An 11,359-nucleotide genomic window follows, 5' to 3' on the forward strand; every position below is an offset into this window, starting at 1 on the left:
GGCAGACGCTCAACGACTGAGCCACCCAGGCGCCCCTGAATGCATCTTTTGATAGCATATGGAAAAGACAAAGAAACAGAAGCAGCCAGAAGTATGAAGTTTGATCTTGGCTCTTCCAACCTAGCTGTGACCACTCATCAAAATTTCATGTGCAGTCTCCAAAGTCATTTGGAGTTCACCAAATCAAATTAACTCTCATATTACCTCTTTACCTATCCTAACATTTTGTTCTTCCTGCAAATATGGCATGATCAAATTTCCTATTGTTATACTTGTCTCGAGAGACACATATATCTGATCCCTTCATCAATTGGTACAAACTAACATAATAAATGGCAGGTCTCTCTTTATGATCCCTGCTATTAGGCAGAATGTCTTCTTTTTATCCAGACCTCAAGTAAATGGTAGTTCCTTTAAAAATTAATAAATTGAGATAGTCTTTCCTTTGCTTTTACACCATTGGTCTAAAAGCCACAGTCTGCCTAATTTCTTCTTCCTACCTTGAAAATTGTGATCACATTCTAAAATATTTCACTAAAAAATGGTAATTCCAGGGCGCCTGGGTGGCTCAGTTGGTTGGGCGACTGCCTTCGGCTCAGGTCATGATCCTGGAGTCCTGGGATCGAGTCCCGCATCGGGCTCCCTGCTCGGCAGGGAGTCTGCTTCTCCCTCTGACCCTCCTCCCTCTCATGCTCTCTGTCTCTCATTCTCTCTGTCTCAAATAAATAAATAAAATCTTAAAAAAAAAATGATAATTCCATTAAAAAAAGTAACTATCAGAGTTTAACAGACCTTTTTTTCATCCAAAGTGACTAATCTTTAATGGGCACAGGAACACGAGGCATTGGTCTGAGAATTTCAGTATGCTGACACAATGTAACAATGACACTTTCTAGTATCTTCCTTGGTTACTATATGTAATCCCATTTTAGAAAATTCATTAGTTCTTTTAGCTTCATTCAGTGTTTACCTTGCTTGAAGCATTCTTGAGTTGTGGATCATGGATTTGTCTTACTATTTTTTATTTCAGGGTTAGCAATCCAATAGTCTCTATTATTCTGACTCTTTTTGACCCAGGAAGTCTGTAATATTTTTTAAGAGCCTCTATGTTCATGCCGAGCTCTATTTTGACATCTATTTTAGTACTGCATTAATAATTGTGAAATTTGGCTACCTTGTTTTCCTATTTGTAACTAATCTTTACCTGTAATTAGTTTACATCTACTACTAATACATATGAAATAATCTACACAGGAAGGAAACAAATAGGTAACATATCACAGTGCAATCCTAAAATGCCCTTTGGTGATTACATAAAAACAACTCTGAGATAATAATAACAAAAAATAATGAGTTAACATGTATTGAAATATTACGACGTTGTAGACACTGTTAAGCACTTTATAAGCACTGTCTCCTTTAATTTTCAAAACAACCTTAGGGTATTAACGGTTAATGTTCCCATTTTCAGATGAAGGAACTCAAACACAGAAGCTAGTATGGTGGGGCGCCTGGGTGGCTCAGTTGGTCAAGCGTCTGCTTTCTGCTAAGGTCATGATCCCAGGGTCTTGGCCTGGAGCCCTGCATCCCTCTTCCTCTGCTGCTCTCCCTGCTTGTGCTCTCTCTCTCTGTCAAATAAATAAATAAAATCTTAAAAAAAAAAAAAAAGAAGCTAGTACAGTGGAGTGTGAAAATAATTCCAAACTGACTTCAAAAAATGTTATTTACCAATTAATAATTTAAACTTTATTAGCCAATTAACTAATAAAAATAACCAATTAATCATATTAAGTTATATGGTTTGAATTTCATGTTGTTTTCAAAGGAAAAGAAAAATAGTTTTCTATTAATTCTGTTGTGATCCTAGGTAACAAACACTTCCCCATTCTCTGGCAGAAAAGAAAAACGTTTCATCTGGTACTCCTGTAGAATTTATAGTTCCTTAAGTGGAAAATCTCTGACCTAGACTGGATGTTCACTAAGGTCACTGATAACAAATGGGCCTGTCACACTGGGGTTGAGGAAGTAGGAAGTTTGTGTCTAGAAGAACATGGAATAGCCGGAGACAGCAAATAACAGGCATAGAAAAAGATACATGCTGGTCTGGTCCCTTCTCCTTGCTCCACAAAATTACTTTGTGACAGTGCCCTTTGCCATTTAGCCTGGGAAGAAAGGAGTAACAGAGAGATCGTACTTATTACCTCTGTACTTCTTCCACATATATTTCAGATCTGCCCTCCTAAACCAAACCACCATCATAAATCTTTACAGAAGTCCTTTTTTCTTAACATGATTTTACATGAAATAATTTGAACTTGCTCAATAATTTATTAAAATTGACAATAACATCTTTATGGATTCCTTGAAAATATTTTCTAGGTCTCAGGAAGGGGAAATTACATACCAAAAACTGAATATTGAAGGAAGTTCACACAGGCAGAGAGATGACCTCTAAGATAACCAAGTACCACATGATAGTAAGTTAAAAAGTGTTTACAGTAGAGGGGTGCCTGGGTGGCTCAGTTGTTAAGTGTCTGCCTTCGGCTCAGGTCATGATCCCAGGGTCCTGGAATCGAGCCCCGCATCGGGCTCCCTGCTCCTGGGGAAGTCTGCTTCTCCCTCTCCCCCTGCTTGTGTTCCCTCTCTGGCTGTGTCTCTCTCTGTCAAATAAATAAATAAAATATTTTTTTTAAAAAGTGTTTACATTAGAGATGAAAATAATCTAAGTAGCCTGGTTTAGATTTTAAATAGGAAAATAAGTTATCCATTTAGTTATTATAAGTTTGTCATCATTGTTTTAGCTTTATTTGGTGTTAAAATATTTCAGAATTCAAAAGGAGTATTTTAAAGATTGTGTGACAGTGTGATAAACCTAACAGAAGCTCACAAATTCTCATATAGTACTATACTATATTTATAATGGAGAGGGAGGAGATGTTTTCAGCTGGGATATTAATTAAGGACAGAATATATTATTTAAATTAATACCAATATGTTATACATTTAAGATTTAATTACCCAAACTTTTTTTAAGTTAGTCACTATTTATTTCAGTTTTTAAAATGTTTGAGTAAGTCCAAGAGATACAAAACTGAAACTGATCATTTTAATCATTTTAACAAAAAAAATTATTCAAGGATATATAAATTCATAGTTTAGGTTCTAGTGAATATTTTTCTTTAAAATATTTATGATTTTATAAAAAGATTATTTGTCATAGTTGATCTTGAGCTAAAAACTTACTCAACAAAATATGAATTGTTGCTTGACATGCCACAGGAGACCATCTAATACTGGAAAATGCATTTATGGTAAGTGAATGACAAAATACATAAAGTGGTCAGCATGTGAGGAGACATGAGAAGACAGAATAAAAATACTTTTACCATTGACTAATAAATGTCAGAAAGTGTAATTGAACAAAAAAAGGAAAGAAGAAAGCTATCTAGTGTGAGACTTGTTTAGTAAATGATTTAAAATAATGTAGAGACACAGAGAAAGAGAAATGATCCCATTATTACTTGGAAGGGAATGTAAATAGCCCCACATCACAGAGCTGGGATGAAATGAGCCCTCTCGGAGTGGCTATCCAGAATGATGCTGGGTCTCCACGGTCAGCTTTGGCATCTCATTATCCAAGAGCTGTGTACACATGTAAGAACCTCTGAGAAGATCAATGGATAAGATTGATAAGAATATGAGGAAGAGGATGGATAAAAAATGTATAAAGCAAGATTAAAGGTGCTAAAGATTTTTGTAAGTTCTAAAGAAGAACAAAGTAGGAAAATGATAATAGTGTACAAATAAATAACAAGTGGAGAGAGTAATTACTGAACACATTTGAAGGGAATAATAGGGTTAAATTTAAGGTGAATACTATATGTATGGGAAAATTCCTTTGTGTGAAATACGCTAAGAGTCAAACTATATAACCTCAAGAGAAAAGCTACCTTATAATTCAGTTCTCCATGGACTCACATTCTAGGAGACAACCTGGGATGAACACCAGAGTCCAGGTCCAGAAGAGCAGGTGCATAAGCCTTATGCAGCTTAGTGTTAAACTGCAGCTGCTGTCTGAATGAACTGAATCTGCCAGGTCACCACTAATAACCAGGGCACAGAGACAAAAGCATATTCAGGATTTCTGGCTGGTCAGCGGCATAGAAGCAGAGCTCACTAAAAAGTTAAAGAAAGTGACTGAATCACAGTGAAGTGAGATTGAAAACCTAGGAAAGAGAGAATCAGGCGGAAACGTATATTGTTGGATAGATGGAGTATATGTTCTATCAGAACTCAGTGGATTCCAAAAAGGTATGCATTGCCACTGAATTAGGTTTTCCATGTTCAGTAAAGAGGAGATTTGTAGGAGGAAAACACTTCATACAAACAAAACAAAACAAAACAAAAACCCTATAAGAAGGTTAGAACACTCAAATGCATATAGCAGATAGGAAGTAGTGCAAATGTGGGAAGATCTTAACTCATAGTGAAGAGAGGGAGAGGAAAAATAAAAGCAGAAATTAGGATGAAAATTGGCATGTGACACTTTGTCTCAGTATAAAAGAAGCCAAAAGCGGTAGCTGGGATTATGGCACACAGGAGAATGCATGCTCCATTTGAAGAGGAAACACTATTTAAATCCACTAGAATATTGCCATCTGGAATGTAGCCTCATCTTCTGATTTTCAAGAGAAGTTGAAAGTAAGAATTTTAAAACTGAGCAACTAATTAAAGAAGAAAACTAACCAAGTGGGCCAACTATGTAAGTCTAAAGAAATGTCATTTAGATTTGGGTCCTCTATTGTCTTCTGGTATATATTACAATGTGTTATTAAATAGGTTCTTGTTTGTTTTTTTTTTTAAGATATTAATTTATTTGACAGAGAGAGAGACACAGCAAGAGAGGGAACACAAGCAGGTGGAGTGGGAGAGGGAGAAGCAGGCTTCCCGCGGAGCAGGGAGCCCGATGTGGGGCTCGATCCCAGGACCCTGGGATCATGACCTGAGCCGAAGGCAGACGCTTAATGACTGAGCCACCCAGGCGCCCCTATTATATAGGTTTTTTTTTTTATTGATTTTTTTTTTTATTCTTATGTTAATCCCCATACATTACATCATTAGTTTTAGATGAAGTGTTCCATGATTCATTGTTTGTGCATAACACCCAGTGATTATATAGGTTTTTAAGATAAGTAAAACCACTTCTTAATAAATCAAGTCCACCTCTGATAATTTCATTGCTTAAAGGAGAAAACCAAAGGGCACAGAAAGCTCATTCTCAGCATTCTCTTCTTATCTTGAGAAAAATTTCAAGGATAACTAAAGTCTGAATTAAAAATAAGAAATTTGTAATTTGTTCCTAAAACATTCCATTATTCTTTTGATGTACAGTTAGCTGCATTGGGTCCTCTTCTTTACTTAGGCCAATAATCGAGAAAGTTACAGTTTAAGATGGTACCATAACCTCATGATTTAGACATACTCTCCATTAAAAACAAAGTAAATTGTTGATAAATCATAGATAAAAGGCATAAAAATTGGAAAGTAACCAACCAGATTGTTCTTATTTTTGGACAAAATATCTACACCAAATCCTTCCTCAATTCTATATAGAAAATCTAATATTTTAAAAGAGAATTTAGCAAGGTTGTTGAACACAATAATTAACATAAAAATCAAAAGCATTTTTATACAAAATAACCCATTTAAAATATAATAAAAATATTCCATAATAACAACAATAAACTGTAAGATATGTAGAAATAAACCTAAAAATGATGCAACCAACTATTAGAAACTAATTAAGAATATATAAGGAGATCTAAATATAAAAAATTATAAAGGAAGGCCAATCAATAGCCTGAAAATATACATTCTTCCCCAAATTGATCAATAAATTTGATTTCCATTCAAAACTGAAACTGCTCTTTGGAACCTTTCAAACTGACCCTAAAAGTTCTCAGGGAAGCAAAAAACAAAAAAGACAATTTTGAAGAACAGTGTATGAAAGATAATTCTTATCACATATGAAGATTCATTTGCAGCCTTAGTAATTAATATAGTGTGAGCTGATAGAGACAGGGGTTGATAAATAGATCAATAGAAAAAAGAAAAAATTTGCACTTATATTGACATATATTACAGAGGTAGTATTGTAAATGAATAAAAATGATGGACTAGTTAGTAAGTGCTGGTGAAAAAATGATTATTCATATAAGAAGAACATAAATTTAGATCCCTTCCTTAAACAACAAAAAGATAAAATGTCTGGTGGAGTAAAGTAAATGTCAAAAGCAAATCCTTAAAACTTTGAGAAGAAAATATATCATTGAGACATTAGGAATAGATTTCTTAGAAAAGAAACCAAAACCCTCCAGACACCGGAATAGTTATTGAAATTAAAATTTATATTAAAAAAATAAACAAAGGAGAAAGATAAGCTTCACACTAGAAGAAAATATTCCCAAAATATATAATCAGGAAGTGTTTGGAGAATATACAAATGCCAGCAAATAAATAAAAAACATATAGTATCCAGGGGTGCCTGGGTGCCTCAGTCAGTTAAGCCTCTGACTCTTGGTTTCGACTCCAGTCAGTATCTCAGGGTCATGGGATCAAGCCCCACATTGGGCTCTGAGCTTAGGGGGCAGTCTGCTTGAGATTCTCTCCATCCCTCTCCCTCTGCCCCTCCCACCACAAGTGTGCGCAGGCTCTCTCTCTCTCTTTCTCTCAAATAAATGAATCTTAAAAAAACCCACAGAGTATCCAATAGGAAAAAAATGATGAGATAAACACAGAGTATTCACAGAAAAGGACATCAGAACGGTTAAACAAGGAAAAGTCCAAATATATTAGTAATCATGAAATTGCAAATTAATGCCACAATAAAATAATTATTCACATCCATCAGGATGGAAATGGTCTGGTGAGAGCAGTCTTGATCAGGAATAGGTATCTGAGACATTCATACATTCTGAAGAGTAGCAAAGAAATAGAGGATTATTTTTGGCAATATCAAGTAGAGATGAATATTAACATAATTTATGACCCAGGTATATTCTCTAAAGAAACACACATGTGGCTATATTTATGAATATGTTAAATCTCAAAAACAGTATTTTGAACAAAAAAGGGGCAAATTGCAAAATGACATATTCACTAAGACCATTTCCATGAAGTTTAAAACACAACATTTTGAAATACTGATGGATGTATACATATAATCAAAAACAAATGAGCATGGTAAATGCTAATATTAATTAATTCTGCCTGGGGAAGAAATTGGAAAGGTTTACACAACATTCTTTGATGGTAGTTGTACTTTTTCTGTCTTTGAAAAAATGATGTAAATGAATATGAAATCATGTTAAGATTTTTCTAAAGGTGGTTTGTGAGTACATGGCTAAAATAAACATTGGTGGGGCACCTGGGTGGCTCAGTCTGTTAAGCGTCTGCCTTAGGCTCAGGTCATGATCCCAGGGTCCTGGGATTGAGCCCCATGTCAGGCTCCCTGCTCAGGGGGAAGCCTGCTTCTCCCTCTCCCACTCACCCTGCTTGTGTTTCCTCTCTCACTATCTCTCTGTCAAATAAATAAATAAAATATTTAAAAAAATAAAACAAAATAAACACTGGCTCTTCATTAACTTCCTATTTTTATATAAATATTTGAAATAAAAAAATACTAAATAAAACATCAATTATGACCATATTCCACTGAATCACAAAAAAGGAGGAAGATACACACACACCCAGCAAAAAGGAATTCTCTAATAATATTGCTGAGAAGAAATATATAAGAATACCCTTACCTCCTAATTTCTCTTCTCTTCTCTCTTTTTCACTTTGTATTTTAGAGAAATGGTAAAAGAAGAAAATAAAAATCTAAGCATCTAAATCTATATATCTCCCTCTAAGCACTGTTTTAACTCTATACAGTAAGTTTTGATATTTTGTTATATTACCATCCATTTTGAAATACTTTCTAATTTGCCTTGTGATCCTTTCTTCCCTCCCTCCTCCTTTTCTCTCTCTCTTTTTTTCTCTCTCTCTCATATATGGTGCTTTTATTTCTAATTCAATTTATTGTAGTCAGACAATATTTCAGTTTTATTTCAGTCCTTTGGTACTTATTGAGACTTGTTTTGACCAGTGTGAGGTATATATCCCGCTGAATGTTCTACTTGCACTTGAAAAGAAAGTATATTTTGTATTTGTTGGATGCCATGTTCTTTAAATGTAAATTATAAGTTGGTTGATACTGTTGTTCAAACCCTCTTCGTCTTTACTAACATTTTCTGTCTCTTATTCTACCAAATACTGAAAGAGGGATATCAATATGTTTATGGATTCGTCTATTTCTTCCTTTAGTTTTGAATTTTTTTGCAATGTGTATTCCAAAGTTCTGTATTATATTGCATTTTCTAGGTAAATGAAAATAGAATTTTCTCAAACATTAGGGGCATGCAATTTAGAATTTTCATGACTTCTAAGTGAATTGATATTTTTATCATTAGGAAATATTCCACTTAATTTCTAATGTATTCTTTGTTTTGAGGATTTTGAGAATGATCACCTGCCATTTTTCTTGAGTTTAGGGTTTTTGTGGTATACCTTCTTTTTTTAAAAAAATTCTATTTTATTAAACTGGAATACTGAAACTGACTTTGCCTTTGCTTTTCATACATTTTTGTTGTGGCTTATTTTTGCAATACAATTTGATCTGGGTTGCTTATGTACCCTCAGTGAGGATATAAAAAATATGTGCCCTGGCTGTCTGAAAAAAGAAGGTATTCTGTTCAAGAAAGAGTTTTTTTTACAATCTGCCAAAAGGTTAGGATTTTCTCCTCCTTAGGCTGGGCTGTTGGGTTTATGATCCTTCCACTGGGCACCTCCCTACTCTGCAATACCAGCCTCCCCACCCATGACATCTCTTCCTCAGGAGGCTGCCCACCATTCCACACACAGCTTGGCTGGTTTGTTAGACACCATTGAGAGCACCAACTTTATGAGGATTAGACAAGTCATGCAGAAAAATCTCAATGTTTCAGTTTGATTTGACAACCTTTCATATACAGCATAAATGCCAACCATTCTTCTCCTTGCTTCCCTCTTGATTAAAACCTCTAACGTAAAACTAAAGATAGTTCTTACACCATCTTTATTTTGGGAAAACTGAAACAACATGTTTCTATTGGCCTCACCCCAGCTTTCTTAATTCTTTTGGCCTGTGAATTCAGTCTTCTCTCTCCTGATAGTAATGCCTCCTTCAATCTGATCAGAATATTCTGGAATCTACTGTCTCCTCAGCTTGTTTGTTTTGTTTAAATACAATTTTTATTTTAGAATAGAGTTAGAAGTACAAATTTAGAAGATAGTATAGAGAGTTACCATATAACCCTTAAACAGTTTCTCCTATTATTGTTTTTTATTAGTATGGTACATTTACCATAATTACTATTAATTAAAGTCCATACTTTTTTCAATTTTTAAAACGTTTTTCCTTAATATCCCTTTTCTGTTCCTGAATTCCAGCCAGGACACCGTATTGCACTTAGTGGTCATGTCTCCTTAGGCTCCTCTTGGTTGTTGACAGTTTCTCAGACTTTTCTTGTTTTGATGACCTTGATGATTCTAAGGATTCCTGGTCAGATATTTTGTAGACTATCCCTAAGCTGCGATTTGTCTGAAGTTTTTTCTCCTAATTAGGCTGTAGTTTTAGGTTTTTGGCAGGAAAACTACAGATGAAATGTGTCATTTTTGTTACATTATATCAAAAGTACATGCTAACAACAGAACTTATCATTATAGATTTTGACCTTTATCACCTGAGTGACATGGTATTGTCAGGTTTCTCCACTTACAAAGTTCCTCTTTTTCGCCACTCTCCATGCTTTCCCCTTGTGCTTTTTGGAAGTAAGTCATGTGCAGCCCATACTTAGAGCCTTCACATCTCCTGTAAGGCACAGTATCTATATAAATTATTTGGAATTTCCTGGATGGAAGATTTGTCTCTTTTCTCTTATTTAAGCATCTATTCAATCATTCATTTATATCAGTATGGACTCCTGGATATTTATTTTATACTACTTTAATCCTCCACACATACTCTAGCAATTAGTCAAAATTACCATTTAAATGCTCTGGCCAGTGTATTATAGCTCTAGGATTTCTATCCAGGTAGACAGATCTTGACTGTGTCTCCCTAGATGCTCTTGACTCTCCATATTTTGGGGTGGGTTTGCCCTGCAACCTCAGTGTTCTGATGAGTCTAAGAAAAATAACTGATTTTCAGTTTGTCCAGCTTTTTCTAGTAAGGATGGAAGTGATGGTTTGTGAGCTCTTTCTTTTTCGGAACTGAAAGTGCAAGTTGGTGTATTAGTCTGTCTTTATATTTAAAGTGTGCTGGGTCTTGTTTTGTTTTGTTTTTTTTTAAAGATTTTATTTATTTATTTGACAAAGAGAGACACAGCGAGAGAGGGAACACAAGCAGGGGGAGTGGGAGAGGGAGAAGCAGGCTCCCTGCAGAGCAGGGAGCCCGATGTGGGACTCGATCCCAGGACCCTGGGATCATGACCTGAGCTGAAGGCAGTCGCTTAACCAACTGAGCCACCCAGGCGCCCTGGGTCTTGTTTTTTAATCCATATGAGAATCTCTGACTTGTGTTTAGTCCATCACCCACTATTGTTGGGTTTAATTCTTTGCCATGCTATGTGTTTTATATTTCTCCCACATGTTCTTCTGCCCCTATGCTTCCTTTCTTGACTTTTTTCATGTGAAGTTATTATTTTCTTAGTATTCAATTTTATCTCTATAGACTTTTTAGTTTTTCCACTTTCTGTTATTAGTGTTTCTCTAGTGATGTAGTTTTAAGCTTCCCTTCAAAAAATATTACACTATTTCACAGTGGAAGGACTTACAACAGTATAACCCTTCCTTTGTTACATATTCTATGGACCCCACAATACATCATTATCAAATATTATTTTTTATTTGTAATAGTTTATAGTCTTAAGGAAATTTATGTATCTTTATATATATAATATTACATATATATGTGTATTACATGTATGCATATATTCCTTTTTTTTTTTTTTGTATGCATATATTCCTATATATTTACTCTTTCTGCTGATCTTCATTCCTTTCTTTTTTTTTTTTTTTTTCGGAAAATATATTTATTATTAATAGTGAGTGCAGTAAAGATGTCCGTATTCATGATCGAGAAGAGGTGGTATAAGCCAAGGTTGCCTTTATGTTGATAAAAAATGCCTTATTTCACTTGTAATCATAAACATTATTCCAGTAAAAGAGGGTACATTTTTCTCTCCTTTTTGTCTTACTTATATGATCACCATAATAA

The sequence above is a fragment of the Leptonychotes weddellii genome, chromosome 7, assembly GCF_054177405.1.
Source record: "Leptonychotes weddellii isolate Sample4059 chromosome 7, ASM5417740v2, whole genome shotgun sequence".
NCBI classification, from domain to species: domain Eukaryota; kingdom Metazoa; phylum Chordata; class Mammalia; order Carnivora; family Phocidae; genus Leptonychotes; species Leptonychotes weddellii.